Source organism: Lutjanus erythropterus, chromosome 2 (genome assembly GCF_056507025.1).
Source record: "Lutjanus erythropterus isolate fLutEry1 chromosome 2, fLutEry1.hap2, whole genome shotgun sequence".
Classification (NCBI taxonomy): Eukaryota; Metazoa; Chordata; class Actinopteri; order Lutjaniformes; family Lutjanidae; genus Lutjanus; species Lutjanus erythropterus.
This window is the reverse complement of record NC_139318.1, coordinates 47375131-47393706: the sequence shown is the minus strand read 5'-3', so window position 1 is coordinate 47393706 and position 18576 is coordinate 47375131. Positions and strand designations below refer to the sequence as shown.

Below are 18576 nucleotides of genomic sequence, written 5' to 3'. Positions count from 1 at the left end.
CGGATGCTCCGTCTTCTCTTTGATACCGCAGGACACATTCACACCTTCACACACTCTCCTTCATTCATTCACACTGTTTCCTGCAGCACAAAGCCTCCTGTGTGCTCAGACCCTGCTGCCTCTTGGGGTGAAAAAAAAAAAAAATCTATGGGTGTGATCACTTGAAATGTTTGATGTGTTCGAGACGTGTGAAGTTTAAAGCGAAGCAAACAGCTTCAAAAGTGGACCTATATCGTTCGCTTTGCTCCAGATAAATCAAAGGAAGTTTGTTTGAGAGCGGCGAACGGGCCAGAACGCCTGCCAGCCTCGCAGCGCGCCGGGCGGCTTTATAAAGTCAGTAATCGTCATCATTTCACTGTCTGCTGACAGCAGGTGCTCCATGTGGAGGGAAAACGAAGAAAAGTTGGTTTTGAACTGTGATTTAGATAGAAATATACAGTGCACATATGGGTTGTGTGACTGTGTGTGTTATTAACTATATATTATTAAATAAATGACCTTAAATATCCTCAAAGGTCATTTAAATTGAAAGTCTGTGAGTCAGAGCCAGACTTGCTGTTTCCCCCTGTTTCCAGTTTTAATGCAAAGCTAAAATAGCCTGGCAAACACAATATTGCATTTAACATTATTTCATTTAATTTGACTTTCCTAAATTACCTCAGCCTCAGGGTTGGGAATGTCTTGGTAACTCAGGATTTGATTTTGATTCAGTGGGTTACGATTCGATGACAAAATGATTCTCAATGCATCAAACTTTTGAGCTGAAGTCAGAGGGGTGCCGGTCAGCCAACTAAATGAGGTGGAGGTGGCGTGCGTTCGTCTCACAAATGCAATTATTTAAACACCAAATCACAACATCCGTCTTTCCAGAGGATGACATACATCTCTACCTGTTACCGGCTGATGACTCTTGGATGTACGCGCTGTAGACGGGCTGCAGATGCCCGGCGCCACCTTTTTTGCTCCGTCAACATTATGTTAATGAAGATTTAGAAAATCAATTTTTGACTTTTATGAATCAATTCAGAATCTTCCACGTCTGCATCATGATGCATTTAAGAACTGAGTCTTTCCTCCAGTCCAACTCAGCCTCAGTTAACTTTTTAAAATAAATGTATTTGTGGTTAACAGGTGAATGAATGGGCTAATTGGCCAACTCATAAAATGATCTTCTAATTAATGATGTAAACACATAAACTAGAATTTTAAGGGGTTATTTAAATAAAAGCATTTTTAGAAATGATCAAAGATCGTATTGATTTCTATTGGCTGTAAAACCATTTTTCTCAAAGAGAGAAAATAAAGATAAATATTCAAACTGAAGCTGTTTGCTGTTAACATCATTTACATGTTACTTCCATTCACATCTTTTATGCTTGATTTATGGGATGAGAATTGATGAGATTTTATTGATACCAGCGACATTATTGATTCTGCTTATTGTCCATTTTGTCAATTCTCTCATTGATAAAGTCTAATCTATCATAAATGTCTAGTTTAAATAATCATAAATATCATAAATAAGGCTACGTGCAGCGCTGCTTTGTTTGTCTGTTTCTGTTTCTTTTCTGTTCTACTTGTAGATACTGTTATACATGTTGTTATAGTTATTACTTTAACTGTAATTTCAATTTGTCCACTTGGACATTTTGGAGGGGGTGGGACCGATATCTGATCTGTATTAACTGAATCAAATCTTTTGTTTCGGGGGGAAAAGTTGGGGAAGTTTTCAGCTTTGATGCAACCATTTTATTTTCTGTGAGCGTGAACGAAGTGTAGAAGTGGAGGAGGAAAATGACTTCTTCTTCTTGTTCCAAGCCTGAAGCAGTGCAGACGGAGTTTAATGTCATGGTTTTCAAACTGCAACTGTCAGACAAGCATGCCAGCATCGATAAAAGAAACCGATAAGCTCAGAAGAATATGATTCTGCTGGATCAGACAGTTTGGACCTGTTCTCAGCTGGAACCAGTTCTTGATTCCCATCCCTTATTTATAATGTGGGTAATTAATTTTTGGGTTTTTTTTGCTCCAAATTCAGCAGTTTGATATTGACTTGTTTTAGATTTATAGTTTTATTATCATTTTTAAAGATGCTAAATACAGACTCCTCAATGTATTCACCAATACATCACAGAAAGACAAAAATCAAACATTATACAGAACAACTCCTTTAAAAGGATAATGCTGCAAATAAAGAAAACTTGTCTCTAATGAAAAAACAGAGGCATGAGAACATATTTGCAGTGAAAACAAAAAACAGTGAGAAAAACATAAAAGAAATCAATCAAATGATGTAAAGGTCTAGTTTAACAGTTTAAATTGACTGAGCTTTTTGAGATGTGATCATCTGACCGTTCTCGTTTCTTTGCCCACAGGGTTGTTCCAGTGATGTCACCGCATCCGCACATCTGAGCAGTTCGGCCGGTGAGTAAAACGTTACAGTGCTCTGCCGCCTGTCTCTAACCATTAGACCGATGATGGATGTTCGTGTCAACGCACGGCTGAGGGTTCACTTATGCCTGAGAGACACCGCTCAGGTCAAAAGAGCTGATTAGCCCTCAACCTGCAGCTCTGCCTGTCAGTCACCTGTGGAGGTAAAAAGCCAAACCACAGCAGCGCGTCTGCATTTACAAAGCTCTCTCTGCTAATATAAGTTTTAATTTCAATTAGTTTTGTGACAAAGATGGGCGAACAGTTGGGGACCAAATTATTTAATCTGTTTTTATTCCTATTTTTTTCATCTTGCACAAGAATCCAGGCTATTTTAAAGAACAGAAGCTTCTCCAAATGAAATAATTCAACGTTGCTCAAACTGAGGGAAACTGAGATGAATACATAATCACATGATTAGGATAATTGTACTCTCCTGTGGAGAAGAAAGCCAACATACAGTCATAACCCTTCAATATATTCAAATTTAATCCGTCCTTGCTTGAGAGTTGAAAAGTATCAGTGAAATTGGCTCAAGGACACGCAGATATACTCTATATGATACAGCTTCTCTCATTATAAAGCAACTGTAAGGAATCACGAGGCAATCCTTAATACTTACAGAAGCTGAGAACCATCAAGTTTGCAATTCACAAGTTATTTAGTTAGTTAGTTCTAGATTTTCTCATGATAACCAGTTAATTTTGAGAAAACACAAGGCAGATTTCTCAAGAAGACGAGGTAATTTTCTTGAGACTTATGTGTTCAGCAGCTGTCTGAAGCAGAGAGGTGGTTGTTGGTCAACCTCAGTGACTGCTGAGACTAAACTACACATTTGCATCTCGACTTAAGTGAGGAATCCTCATGACGGCGATCTTAAAGGCTGAAATCAGGTGTGACCACATGAACCAGACACTCAGTTTCCAGTTCCCTATAAATTATCCTGCGATCTTGAGGAAACAGAAATTGTTTTATTTCAAGAAAACAAAAGGCAGATTTAAGACAAAGTAATTATCACAAGTGTTTTATTTGAGCTGCTGCTGGCTGAAGCAGATCATCTTTAGCTACATTAAAAACCATATTGTTTCCTCTAATGACATAACTGCAGCAAACAAAACTACACATTTATGACCACACACTCATTTTTGAGTTTGTCATAGTTATACAAGAAAATAAAAAAAATGTTTGTTATTTTTTATCTCTGTCTTGAGAAATCATCTCTTTGTTTTCTTGAGAAAGGAACATAAATGAATTTAATATCATGGGGAAAAAAAAGCTTTGTAATGTTTAGATGAGTAGTTAATTAAAAACTTTTGTTTTCTGTGTTTGTGTGATAGATTCTCTCATTATCTCAAGAAATCTGCTTGCTGTTTTCTCAGGACAAAGATGTAAATGAACCTGTTATCATGAGAAAACTAAATAAGTCAGTCATGATCTTGAGATAAGAGCATTAAAATCATTCTTGGCATTCATAGAAACTAAACTTTTTGTATCTTCTGTCATCTTTGCTGAGGTATATTTTCATAAACTTTATGTGTTGTTGTCATCAGTTTGCATTATAAGCCATTTTTCTCTGTCTCAGGAGAAATGATACCCTGTTGACTTGCCTGAAATTGTTTGGCTGGAACTTTACTGCATCAGACGAGCGTCTGAGGAAAACTTGAAACTGAGTGAACTCGTCTCATTTCAACTCGCCTACAGCCAAGTTCCTCCAGTAGTCTCTCATATGACTTCAGTGTTGTGGAAACATTTGGCCCTGAGAAACAGCGAACATGAAGGAAACACTGCAGTGATTGTTAAATGTTCTTTAATCTGTCTTTGTTCTGTTCACACTGTTCTCTGCACAGTCGCCCTTCAGCCAAAACGCCTCTGTCAGTTTACTGTCACACACAAGTGTTGGAATCCAACCCTGCGTGTCTGTCTGTATTTTTACATTTGTGAGGACGAACTTAAGACCCCTGCCTTTGAGAATGGGGACACTTTTGGAAAGGAGGGCCAGTCCTCATTTCTGCACAGAGCTGTTAACTCTCAGTTTGAGGATTAAGGTTAGAACTGAGTTTAGGCTAAGTGTTACGGCAAAATTTATCAGGTGTGGATGTATACGATACGATGAGCTCATTTTAAAACAGATTATACTTGTTTTTTTTACACATAACTATGTAGTTTTGATCTGTCGGAGAGCTGCACAGTTGCAAGTAAGGAGAAAAGAGATAGAGCAGCTGGGTAAAAATAGAGATGAGCTGTGTGATGTGCAGGTGCGTGTGTCCTCCACGGTCAGTGGATCAACTTCAGCTCATTATAAAGGACATACTCTACTGTGGGCATCATGTCTGTGTCCCATCTATTTTGGACATTTGGTAAACAAGACAAAACACTTATGTGTTTCAGACGTTCTCAGACTTTTTAATACAGAGTTACCAGAATTCATGGAACTGGAGTTACATTGCAGTGGCAGTGGTTGCCGGTCATCCTGGGACAAGGTTTGTGTTTTTGTTGCACTTGATCCGGTTAGTTTTGGCATCATGTTAAAATTATGTGAGCGCACTAAAGAGTTCTACATGACAGACCGACATCCTGTTATCATCAACAAATGATTGGTTTGTAGGTGGACATGTTTTGATGTCAGCAGGATGTCAGTTAAATTGAATTCCTCTCTCTGTCATCCTCTTAGAAAATAATGGAAAGGTTTCAGAATGTGGGAAAAAAAAGTTTGTTTTGTTGCACTGTTTTCTTCTTTACACGGTTCTGATGATGGCCTCCCAGAACTTCCTGTAAGTGGAAGTAATTGTAATTGAAATCCAACTCCAGTGGGAACAAATGGAGCGCACCAGTAGTTAGTTTTTGAGACCAATAAGAAAAGTGGATTTATGATTAAGATTATGTTCATGAGTGCCTTCGCAAGTATAAGTGTGTGTGTGTGTGTGTGTTTGTGTGTGTGTATGTGTGTATGTGTGTGTGTGTGTGTGTGTGTGTGTGTGTGGTGTGTGTGTGTGTGTGTGTGTGTGTGTGTGTGTGTGTGTGTGTGTGTGTACATAGGGCTTGTTTCTGTTGCTTTAACTTGTTTTGGTCTGTCATTAGTCTGGAGGCAACACACACACACACACAAACATAAGGCAGCTTGTATTTCAGATGTAATTACAATGAGAAATGAAGCTTTGTAGCATTTTTCAACAGACGGTGGATGGATTTTTTAATTTGGCTCATTTTAAAATCATATTTGGAAATCGGCAGTGAGAGTCTTTACCCTGCTCTCTGAGCCAAACTGATGAGATCTGTCCCACTCTGTGCCTCTTCCTCTGTGTTCATCCCTTTTCTTCTCCTTCTCTTCATCTTCTTTATCTTTTAGCTACTTTTTAAACCACCTGTCTCTGTCCCCCTGCATCCTTTATCTCTCTTTTTAACTATCTGCGATCATGGTATCCCTGTCCCCCTCTGTCTCTCTTTTAAATCAACTTTACTGTCTTGTTCTCTCTCCTTTCCTCTTTATTGCTCTTTTTATTCGCTCCTCTTCTCTCTCTCTTTCTCTCCCGTCTCTCTGCTGAGCTGCCAATTAGTGTGTAAAATGCAAAATCCTCAAACAGCCTTGCATGTGTTCGTATAAAGAAAAAGCGGAAGCAGAAATCAAATGGATTTGGGTCATCAGAGCTCACTCAGCCACAGAGAGTCTTTATTTTTCATCCTGGATTTACTTTTATTACCTAAACTTTGCACAATAAGATGTTATGATAAAGTGACCTAAATGGGGTTCAATTAAAGGAATATTATGTGATTCTCACCTGGACAGGGACTATGGGTAAAAACTGGCTAAATTTGGCATATTTACAGTAGTTTATTAATATGCACTGTCTCTGAGAAATAAATAAATAAAAGAAAAAACACCAGGATATAAAAAAGGGGGGAAAGTCTGCTCTGCTCCACTTAAACTTCTCTACACTAAAAGCTAAAGGGCGTATTGGGGACATCCGGGCTGGGATTAGCTTTTCAAAGGGCAGTGCAGTGTGTGACTTCTAGCTTAGCATTTGATAAGCCGTGCATCGCAAATGAGACTTTTTTTTTCTTATAAGCTGCTGTTTTCCCAACTGCTGTATTAAACAGATTCCTGACATTTATGACATTTATTCCTCCGGTCCCTCTGCTCCACTGGTTTAATTTTGAGGCCACACCTGGAATCAGTGAGGAGGTGTGGGGTCAAGTGAAGGAATGACCACACTATATGAGCTCATTTCCTGCTGGCATTGCTACTGTATGACCTCCATGACCTGCACAGACTGTAAAGTGTGCGTGTGTGTGTGTGTGTGTGTGTGTGTGTGTGTGTGTGTGTCTTTCTCAAATTGCTTTTCTTGCTTTCTGGCTTTATTTCTCTCATTGGTTCATCAATCAAGGAACAGATTGGGATGTTATCCATCTTTTTCATTTAATCACGTGTCTAATACATATTACATGACTCTTTTTGTTCTTTTCTGTATTATATCACAATGGAAACTGCTTAGACTGACCACGGTTACATTGATCGATCACTTATATGGATGAAAAAGTGAGTCATTTCATACGTGACAACAGATGGGATAAAAATTAAACTTCAGTAAGTGTTAGGCTTGCTAGCCTTGTGTAGTCCACTCAAATCAGAAGAAACAGTTGTGGCTGCTAAAGATGGAGACACAAAACCAATACACACCTGTGGTTGAAACCCAGTAAGGAAAAATACAGAAGCTGTCTGTTTCCTTACTTTATATTTATGTAAAAAGAAATACAAATAGAAATAAAGCAATTTAGTTGCAATAATCATCCACTTTAGGGATCAGTTTGACCTATACAGACATGATCACTATACAGTGTTTCCACTGTATATTTGAGGGTGTTTATAATGTACATTTTTAACCATACGATAGTTTAAGACACTGATTGCATTACTTACCCACTACCCTCACTGAGTATATTATCAATACTTAGTCGGCAATAGATGTTACAGTTATAAGCTGAAAATGCCTCCTCCGTACAGAAGCAGCTGTAGAGTCGCACCACAGACTGAAATCTGCTGTAACACGTAGTTCCAGGATCACTAATACAATAATTCACTATTACAGACTTTCATGGTCCACAGACAATAAATAACTTTGGTGATCCTCCAACATATTTATCAACACTAGATGGTCTGTTGTCATTTTTGATGATGGGCTCTCTGAGAAACCATCCTTGAAAACTGGAAAAGGGCAAGCACTTTCAAAAAATACTTAGTAGAGATTGAACAAACCATCTGTCTATTCCCGTTTCTCATGGGCTGACTTCAGCCAATCAGATCAATGAACCATATGACATAGTCCATCTCTTTCTGGAATGAAAAGAGAAAAAGAAAACATCTTTTCAGTCTATCTATCTATCTAGCTAGCTAGCTAGCTAGCTATCTAGCTATCTGGGGCAGGTTAAAAAGAACAAGAGCAGGACTGTGTTGTTATTTCCAGGTGGACTGAACAGAGAGAAGCTGATGTGTAAGCAATTTGCCTGACAAGTAATCTCGCACACCCCCATCTCTTTGCACACTTCGTTTCACTTGGACTTCAAGCAATGCAAAGAAGTGCAGTAGTCAAAGTCTGCAGAAACGTGTTGTTAGAGCAAACTGAAAGTGGGTAGAGTAAGAGTCTGACACTGAGACCAGCCATGCTTAAAAATATATACATACAGACCAGAGAGGTGGTTGTGTTTTTATGCTCGCCATAAAGCCTTTACCAGACGGACCTCTCAGTGTAGGTGTTTCTGGACATTGTGCGACATCAGGAAGTGATGTTTGGAAATACCTTTTTACATCATCTGCTCAGCTTTTGTCCGGTAACAGGTTGCATTGGTTCTCCAAAAGTTAAGTGTGAGTCATGTCCTTTGAATGTTTTATGCCTGCCAGACAGATTGTGCTGATGTGGGAGAGAGTGTTTTATCAGCTCCTTGTTGAACTGCCTGTGGTTGTAACCTTTACTGGCTATCAGTTGGCCTGTAAAAAGCCTCTGCAGACTGTATGATATTAGCCTGATAATGACCTGATTCAACAGAAATGCTGAAATGGAGGATGTGGAGCAACAACTGGTCATCTCATTGTGTGAAGTGTGACTCAGTAGCTTCAAGCAACTGCCTTTGGCAACAGCTCGATGTAAGAAAAGCATGACAGATGGTTTTAAGCCTTTGTTTTACAGTTCTGTTGACAGTTTCCTCATTTTGACACAGAGGTTTTGACACTTTTGACATAGAGACTCATGACTGGCTTGTATCTAAGCTTTTACTTTTTCTGTCTGTCTGGATCACAAGGATCTAACAAGTTTACCAACTTTAATCACATATTACATTGTTTTTTTCATGTCCTGTAGAACGGCACATGGATGTGTTCCCTGATCTGACGCCCCAGTGAGTGGGACAAAATCATTTGTCTACGATGTGACTATGACGATAACCGTATTACCAAAATACTGCGGCCATGTCATGCTCGCGGTGGGGTGGAGCTCAATCTCATGTTGACATCAGTGCATTGTTATTGTTCCACTTGTACATTTATGGATCAGCGCTGTCACACAGATGTCAGGAACACAGCCTCTGATTGGTTGACAGATTCACAAAAAAATTGCTAAATAACTGCAGAAGTCATTCAGTGTTGGATTTATGGATTTATTTTGCCATGTCTCCAAAAGATGCTGCAGGTCAAGCCTGCTTCTGGAAGTAATATGGCGTTGTGAAGGTACAACACTACTGTTAGCATTAGCTTAACGTTAGCCTTCCATGCTCAGCATTCTTCAGGGCTAACTCTGTCACTTTTCCAGCAGTTGGGAAATAATGGATTGGGCTTTTCCAGGTCTTGAGAAGCTGCAGCATTTATCACCTGACACACTGTGACATGAACTGTACATTTACTGCCACGCTGATAGCTCAGGTATGAGCAGCACTAGTAGTCTGCCACCCAGTTGCACGCCATGCCACTCACACTTCACACAGGCGCTGTAACACAAATAGAGTGACAAAGTCCTCGTGAGGAAGAGATCAGGTGGATGTATAGGTCAATCACACCCAGACTTTCACCCAGGAGACCGCTGTTCATGTCCTGAGTGAAACTAAAAATCAACACTGACTTATTTTTACTTCAGTTTATATAAGTCATTTATATGTAAAGTAAGTTATTTACCTGTACAAACCACAAGTATTTTTTGTGACTAAACCAAACTGTGCCTGTTTCACAGCATTAAATGTGTTTATTATTGTTTCCATGACGATAAAGGTCTGGTACCTTTGTCACTGGTCTAACTGTTATGTAATTTTGGTGGTCATTGGTAACCAACCTATCCTGTTATTTAGGAATGAGGAAGTATTAAAAAAATGTATATCCCTCAGACGCACAACGCAGCCAAAAAACCTCAATGAAGCTACAAATGGTATCAAGCATAAATGAATTAAACATTTTAAAATGCCTCATGATTAATGGGTGTTCAGCCAATCGGGTTAATGGATCCAGTTATCAGTGGCTGTGTCAGGATCTCAGCTGGATAGTAATGACTGCTCTGGTTTTGTGGAGCTTCTAATTCAATAAAGAGTCCATTACTTCCTGCCTGTTCTGCTCCCAACCTCTGTGTTTCTCTTCCATCACATCCCCTTTTCTTTGTGTTTTGGCCACTTTGCAGTCACTCTTTTCCTCCAATTAAATTACTTTATTGGCATGAGCATCAATTAAGAAACTGTGTTAGATCAAACACAAAGTCAAAAAGAAACTAGTTCCACAAATGCATTTGAAATAAGTGTATCATATAACTGCAAAAACCCTCACTGAGATATCAGATACAGTATAAACCAGTAAGAGGAAGGAAATGATGGAGATAATTTATTGTTTGGGTGTGTCCTCCCTTTACATCCTCTGCCTCTGCATCACTTCCCAGAATGCCTTTGGAAACCACCTAGTATTTATAACAGTAATAATAACATAATCTGAGTTCGTGCAGTCAGTCCGCGGTGTTTCTTCTCTACTTTAAAGTCGTCTTGTTTGTCTAAATATGTCTTGAGGGCTGCAATGCATTTTGGTCCACAGAGGATGCTGTTGGTGAATAAATTGGTCTTTCTTTTCATCTACAGTGAAGTTCTCCCCCCTGAGTGTTGATCAGCAGCTCAGACTGGTTAGTACAGAGGTTTTCAAATCTCCCAGGCGAGCTGTGGGAGAGTTTAAGGAAAGTTAGTGTGTGAGGTGAAAGGGACAAATTCATGCAGGCATTCTGGGAAAAACGAGAAGTTAGTTATTGTAGTTGTGCTCATGATTTGACTCATTTATCAACACAGTCAGCAGTTGAAGTTTCAGCAGTAGATGATACTTTAAAACACTTAAGCTGGTGATATAGTTGCTTTTAATTATGTGTTTGCATATTCAACATGGCTGCCTCGTGTATCCTGCATCCATTTGGAGTGATGGTTGTGCAAAAGTGACGCTACACATACGCAAAAAAAATGTGTGTGGTCAAACAGCAAGAATATCTCTGACCTTAGAACCCAATGGCACAATTTTCATCGAGAACTATTGCTCTTTTTCTGAGTCATAACTTGCATCTAAACATGAAACATATTTCTAGATTAAGTGTCACTTGCATTTTCCATGGGTATATTTATCTGTGATGTTGTGTATTGTTACAAAACCTTCATAAATTCACAAAAATAAATCCATGATGCTCCTCATAACTGCAGAACATCCCTGAGATTTGTGCAACATGTCCTCATACCTACATTGTTTAAAAAAAAGAAAAGTTGCAAAAACTCAAAATTTTAAGGCAACACACTGTAATAGATTTTTTTTTTTTTACTTTTGAACCAAACTCAAACAAAAGTTTTGACATAAATGAGCAGTTGGTCTGTGTAGCTAATGTCAATGGTCGTTCAATGTAACTAATGTTAGCGGTTGTTTTGCTTAGCTTATCTTAGTGGCTAGTCTGTGTAGAAATGTATTATGTGGCTTGTATTTTTAGTAATAGCAGCATTAGGGCTAATATTATTAGCAGGGTGTTCAACACAGCAGCATTTCTGTTTAAATAAATGTTTTACCACGTTTTGCGGGGCTGATCGCGGCCCTGGGCTTGGCATCGCTCACGATGTTTGTGATTGGTTTAAAGAAAGGCAAAGAAAGCAGGGGCGTATTTTCCTGGTCACACATTGTCACTGCAGTCCCTACTTCAGAGATGGTTCATCTTGGCACAGCTTGACAAATGATGAAAACATTTAAATTTTGCTGTATTTTCATAGTTTTTCTTTTTCACAGTGTTTACACAACCGTTTAAAAAGATGCTTTGTGCCTTTCTTGCCTTGTTTTGTTATTTGCTGGGGTAGATAAACTTAGCTGGAAGCCACTGTCATCTCAAAGTATATTATAACATTTCTTCCTCACATAACCTCTTCTCTGTTTGTCACTTGTTTGTTTTGCAAATGTTGTTCATTCTCTGTTTTCCTGCCTGTGTTTTCTTCCTCCTGCTGTTCTTCTTTGTCTCTTTCCATTCATATCTGCCCCACCCTCCTCGCTGTAATACGCTTTACGTTTCCCGGCGGCCAGTGGCCTCATAAAGATAGTGGAACAGAGAGATGATATCCACGCTCACTCAGAGATGAGAGAAGAGGCTCTTGAGCTAAAGGAGCCAATTGAAAGCAGCTCTCCCGCAGCACACAGAGCAAATATGGCTGAGCGAGTGCTTGATTTTCCTACGGTGAAGGAGAGACAGAGTGGGGGAGGGCGGTTGTGAGAGAGGAAGACAGGGAGACATGTAGAGAATGGAGTTTGGTGTGTGTGGGCGTGTTGACAAATCACTTATGTAATTAGATTTGTTTGACAATGAGAAGGTTATGAGAGTTCAACAAGCATTCATGTCAGACAGGAAGAGACACGACCTCTGCTCCAGTAACTAAAGTCAACTTAAACCAAGATTCTTCTATATGAGCTCAAAAAGCCACAAATCACAAATCACAATTTGCCTCAGGGGTCTTTACAAACTGACAGAAAATAAATGTGTTGCACAGTTGACCTGTTTTATGGGCAGCAATGACACCATAAATACCTTAAATAAAAGAAGTGGTCAGGCTTCAGGAGTAATGAGATTACTTAATCAGGATACAAGTTACAGTTACAGAAAAAAAATTAAAAATTTAAAAATTTACAATTATTTTGTCTTTAAATCAGAGAAGAAGAACATCGCAGTACAAAGACAGTTCTGCCTTCAGCTGTGAAAATACTGTCATCATCCAAGAACTCAACGTCTAACTGAAAGAAAATTTACAGTTAACACCAACCGCTAGTGTTAGCAACGCAGACTACCCGTAAATGTTAGCTACACTGACCAACCGCTAACATTAGCTTAGCAAAACAACCTCTAACGTTAGCTGCACAGACCTAATGCAAATATTACCAACACAAACGTTAAAACTACAATAACAGGCCTGTTTTGAAAATGTAAGGTACAGATATTTGTGTTCAACTGAAGTTAAGTAAAGTCAGAAAAATAAGAACTCAAGTAAAGTACAGATACCTGAGAGCTCTACTTAAGTCACTAAGTATTTGCACTTTTAAAGAGAGTTGTCTGTCTTTAATTATTTCTCAGGTCAGTTTCCAAGGACGTAAAACCTCAAAAAGAAGAGTTACAGTAAATTTGAGGAAATATCATCTTAAAAAAGAGAAGAAACTTTATCTTGAATTTTTGGTGAAACTGATATTGACATTCCACCAACATGAAAATATTGATTGGTCGATAACAAAATTATGATGTTTCGGTGTTGTGACCTTCACACAGACTCTCATCCAGGCAGCAGCATCATGATTTATACATGGCAGCCGGCAGAATAAATATTTTGGTGTCATGAAATGAGGGAGATGCGCTGTAGCCGCTTCAGCTCGTTCAGCCAAGGCCGTCAGAGGGGCAGTTAGACCAGATTACACGGTGACCTGGTGTCTAACCAGGTCACCACACACGCTCAGATATCACACTGCATCTCTGTCATTTTTCATAAACCATCATGTATTCCCTCTTTATCTCTGTCTGCCTCACTCTGCACACACACACACACACACACACACACACACACACACACACACACACACACACACACACACACACACACAGGCGCTGTAAGCCTGGCAAGTTGTAGTCAAGGCTAATTTAAGCAGTGGGCGAGCCCATAAAAACCAGATCCTTGGTTGTCTGGTGAGTTCTCGTCTGGACTGTTTTCTGGACCGACCTCATTACTATCTGGTGAGTAGAGGCAGCAGGTCAGTGCCAGCTACGATCTGAAAATGTCCCCGCTCAATAGTATCAGCCTCAATAGTGATGGATGCAAGGATTGACAAATGTTTTCCACATTTTATATATTTTCAATGCGTAAAAAATAGCACAAAAACATTGTATATAAATGTAAATGTAAAACAAATCCACATATGTCAGGGATAATGTACGGTGAGCAGGTCATTATTGCAAAATAAACCGCGACAGGCTGATGCAGGAGTTGAATCACCCTGAAGTGGTTTATTTTTCAGTAATGACCTGCTCACTGTACATTATCAAAAAATAACAATAATTTGATGCTAAATATTAATTAAAACTTATTTAATTGATCCTCCACAGTCTATGATCAGAACTACGTCCATAGCAACAGTATGTCCTTCATAGCAACAGTGTGTTATACATAGCAACGGTCTGCTATAGACGAATCCAGCAATCATTTTGGGTGCTTCCCCATCCTGCAGGGCCTCAGTGGCATGTTATGTCCGTCACTCTCAGTGTTTGCTGGTTGTGTCTAGAAGGGAACACGATTTGCAATTTGCGAAGTTCTCACAAGATTTTCTTTTTTTTTTTTTTTTTTTTTTTTTTTTTGGGACTCCCCTGGAATTATCTGTAGCCTATCAGATGTCTTCTTTTTCTTAAGCCAATCACTTAAGCATAGAATCAAGGGTATTTACTAAATTGACAAGAGGAGACAAATTATTAAGACTTTGTTATCAACAGCGTTAATAAAGTTTCCTTCGACTCAACAACTCACAGAACTCTGATGGTAATATATGACATTTTGGGAGTGATTGACAGTCGACCTATTCTGGTTACACGCCATTACAGCAGAGGCTATATTTTTTACACAAACAAAGGAGTAATTTAATTTATTATTTTGCCAAATTCACAAGAGGGGAGAAATTATTAAGAAATTGATGTAGACTCAACAACCTCTAACTCAGCAAAATTCACAAAACAGATTTTTTAAGGGAGTCTGGTAGTTTCAGTATATTGTTTATTTATATTTATTTTTTTAGAAGAGTTAATGCACATTAATTAACATGATCACAAACAAGTAACATTAATATGCCAGATTTAGCCACACAGGCTAATTTTCATCTGCGATCCCTGGCAGGTTGATGGTAAAAAACAAAACATTAAAAATTACTCTTTAGATTGAACCTCTCTTTCCTTTTTTAGTGTGGTTATTATAGTCTCTGTGTACAAAAGGCTCTAAATTTCTGTGTCTCTCATATCGATAATGTCCAGATGTTGAATAATGACGTTTTTATATTGTATTATTTGTGAGCCTGCGTGTGATTATTGTGTTTGTGCCTTCAGGATGTTGCTGAGTCCTCAGATTTAAGGTCTGAGGGCACAGTTCTTAATGAACATCTATTGGATGAGTGTGTTTGAATAATTGTGTTTTGTGCATTAATGTCAGGGATTGTGCTCTCTTTATAGATTATCCCAAAGCATAATCAAATCTTGCCTATAGCCCCCCTGTTGTCCAGAGTTGGTTCTCCTGGTTCCCCCCAACATTCTCCTTAAACTGCAGCTGGCTCTGCTCCTGTTGCTGGTAAAACCTCATATATCTGAGGAGGCAGTGGTAGGTAAACAGTGACGGGGTCTGCTGTGTATCCGACATGGAGAACTGACAATGAATAATATGAAAATGGAAAATGGAGATAAACCTAAATATAGTCTGCAATCAGGATGAATGTCTCCTTCTCCTTCAATTTAGGCCCTGCAGAAAATATCCATTCATTTGCCCAAATTAAATTCAGTTGTCAGCTCTGATTACTGGTGGGAGATCTTTTCAGAGAACCATGAGAGAAACCAAGTTTTAAAAACTGCATTTATTCCAGGGAGAGAGTTAAACATCTGAGTTAAAAGGCAGAAATAGGAATTTTACTGTCAGATGCCACAATAAAAAGAAAAGAAAAGAAAAAGGACAACAACAAAAAAGTACAAATATAATATCAAAGCTGCAAAGAGCAATGAACAGGGCAGGGCCTTATTCCTGGACACTGATTGGCTGACACTGCTCTGAATTTTCTGCACCAAGGAGTTCAATGTCACTTCCTGAGTGTAGACCACACCATAAAAATTTCAAGTAAATCAAATGAAGATCACCAGTAAGTGGTGCGATGACTATGAGTCCTTGTCTGCACATAGATGTCCTCAGGCCTGGACTCAAACATGTGAAGATCAGGGCAGATTAGACCATGTATATTTGAGTTAGTTTCACGTTAAAATTCGCCATGCCAACATGGGAACACCGTTCATCTTCAAAGTACAGCATCTTCAGGGTTGTAAGACTTTTCTGACCACATTTAAGTTGGAGCTGGTCAGCCTGCCAGGAGAGGCACAGTAAAGTATACAGAGATGGATTTACTATTTCTGGACAAACACAGGCACAGGGCCCTCCACAGCCGTGCTCTTCTCCTATTTTAAACCCTGAATAATTAAATCATAAAGAACAATTTTTTTTTATGTGTTGAGGATGGTTTGAGGAGTCTCAGAGCCTCATGGAGGAAGCTGTTCTGCAGTCTGTTGGTACGGCAGCTGATACCTCTGTATCTCTTACCAGATGGCAGCAGAGTGAACATCCTGTGGCAAAACATCAAAATTTGAAACATCATTCAACAATAACTCAAACTTTTTATCACAAAGGTCTGTAAATTGCATAGACTAATTTTGAAATGGATATGATCAGTTCTCTAGTAGGAGTCTGTTAAAATAGTCCAAATCTGATGCATGTGCTGACAGGTTTTTATATATCTAGGTGTAACATATCAAGAAAGCCACCTCTTTGGTGGGGAATAATAATTCCTTGCATTACATTAGTGTCTACACACTGGCTGATGCTCAGGCCCTAGTGAATAAAAAAAGTGATAAAAACTGGACCAAATAAACCTGCACAGCTGCAAATACTCACATATTTTAGAAGTTGGGAAGTTAGACTTGTGCTCTCATTTTAACAGTCATCCTTTCAGTAAACAAAGTAAATGTAGTAGATTCATAACAAAGTGGCTGAGACACCTGAAATAACACAAAGAAAGTCCTGACACCTGCACTCTGCTGTGTACAGTAGACGAAGAAAAGCAATTAAAGATCATCCTCTACCAGGATTGCTGTTGCATTATGTGCGAGTCAATACCAGATGTGATCCGGAGGTCTAATCTGTCTCGTGGTTGTTTGTGCTTTAGTCCTCAGCAGGTGATCTGCATATCCTGTTATGGTATTCAAATATTCCCTGGTAGGCACGGAGTGACATTTGAATAAAGTCTGAGCTCTGACTCTGTCTGTCTGTCTGTCTGTCTGTCTTCTCTCATTCATCGGCCTGAGAGACAGCAAAAATGTCACAGCTGCATCTTTTATCATCTTTTCAAAGATTCTTTTTCTGCATCTTGCTGCCTTTGTGTCTCTGTACTTCTGTGTTCGAAACACCCACAACTTTATATGTGAATTATAAAGGAAGAAAAGAATACATTTATAAAATAATACATAAATACTACATTGTATTTCACTGTTCAAACTAGTTTCTTGGGCTGGATGTGAATTTGCTGCGAGGCTCAACACCACAGCCTGAGGCGTCTTTCCACTCGCTCTTCACTGTTCATTACAGAACAGCAACGTGTCTCTGCGCTCTGTCACATACCTGACTGTCCATTAGCATCATAAATTCCCTATACAGTGTATGTACATACTGTATATGCATGCGTGTGTTTGTACATATAGCACAAAAACACATAAATACTGTACAGGACATGCACATGAAACTTGAATCACAGCTGTCGGAAATCTGGGTCACTGCAAGAAATAACAAGCAGAAACAAAAGAAAACAAACAGGAATTTATTAAATGTGAGGTCCTGTACAATACATACAACATATAGATGTAAACAATAGGTGTAGACCTGCTCCCTGTCCCTGATTACACAACCATTATTACTATGACTGTAATGTATCTAATACGTTTATTTTACGTTACATTAATAATACTATATAACAGAGAACCGCTATAATGTTAGTGTTGTATTTTTATTATATACTATATCATGGTAAAGTCTTCTGCTTCTGTTAAGTAGGTTACACATTTCATTACAACTGTGATATTTCTATACTGTGTGTATATATTACACAACACTATGCACTTTACTGTACTTTAATATATTATGTATATTAAATGTATTATTCATACCTACTTTCACATCCATACGTATCTATAACTTTATAAATAGTTAACACATGATGACTGCCAGAGTGACACTGTAGGATTCTATTCACACAATTCACTTATGTAATATAATGTCTTGTAATGTAGCTTTTTCCCTTATAATTTCTTTAATTTCTTTAAAAAAAAATGAAAAATTAAAAGGTCACCAGGTTGCAGGAAGCTGTGATTTGTGATTTTTTTTCAAATCAAATCTGAACTAACTTGTTTAAAAACCAAAGCTGCACAATAACACAGACTGATCAAAACAGCGGTAAACCTCCTGTGAACACCTGAGTTCTGCAGGTTAAAATATATTTTGCTGCTGACCCTGTCCACATTGTTTAGCTGCTGTGTCTTCACTCCTGAGGGACATGTCAATAAAATCATGACCTGCCACGGTGACACAATCATCAGAAATGGCCTCAACAGCAAAATACTGCAAGTTAAGGCTGGTTTCTAATAGTTATGGACATTTATTTTCCAGATATGTGTAGATGCTTAATAACTTCCCTGAACTTTGACATAATTTATGCATTTTTAAGCCAAATTTTCCAAAGGCTTTAAAAATCACAACATCTGAATTGTGGCACTGGGGGTCTCAAGGTGGGATCTGTCCATCCTTATTGTTAAACAACGACCATCTCTGATGAAAATCTATCTGACACATGTCAGTCTT

At 38.7% G+C, this 18576-nt stretch overlaps 1 protein-coding gene across 1 annotated transcript in view; it reads left to right on the top strand.

Moving 5' to 3' along the window:
* The window catches only part of pcbp4 (poly(rC) binding protein 4), a 183758-nt gene that overhangs the window by 65147 nt on the left and 100035 nt on the right, over positions 1 to 18576 (top strand). Inside the window, exon 2 of the mRNA XM_084742093.1 lies at positions 2376 to 2424. The gene's annotated coding sequence lies outside the window, so the exon portion shown is untranslated. The remainder of the gene's footprint in view (positions 1 to 2375; positions 2425 to 18576) is intronic.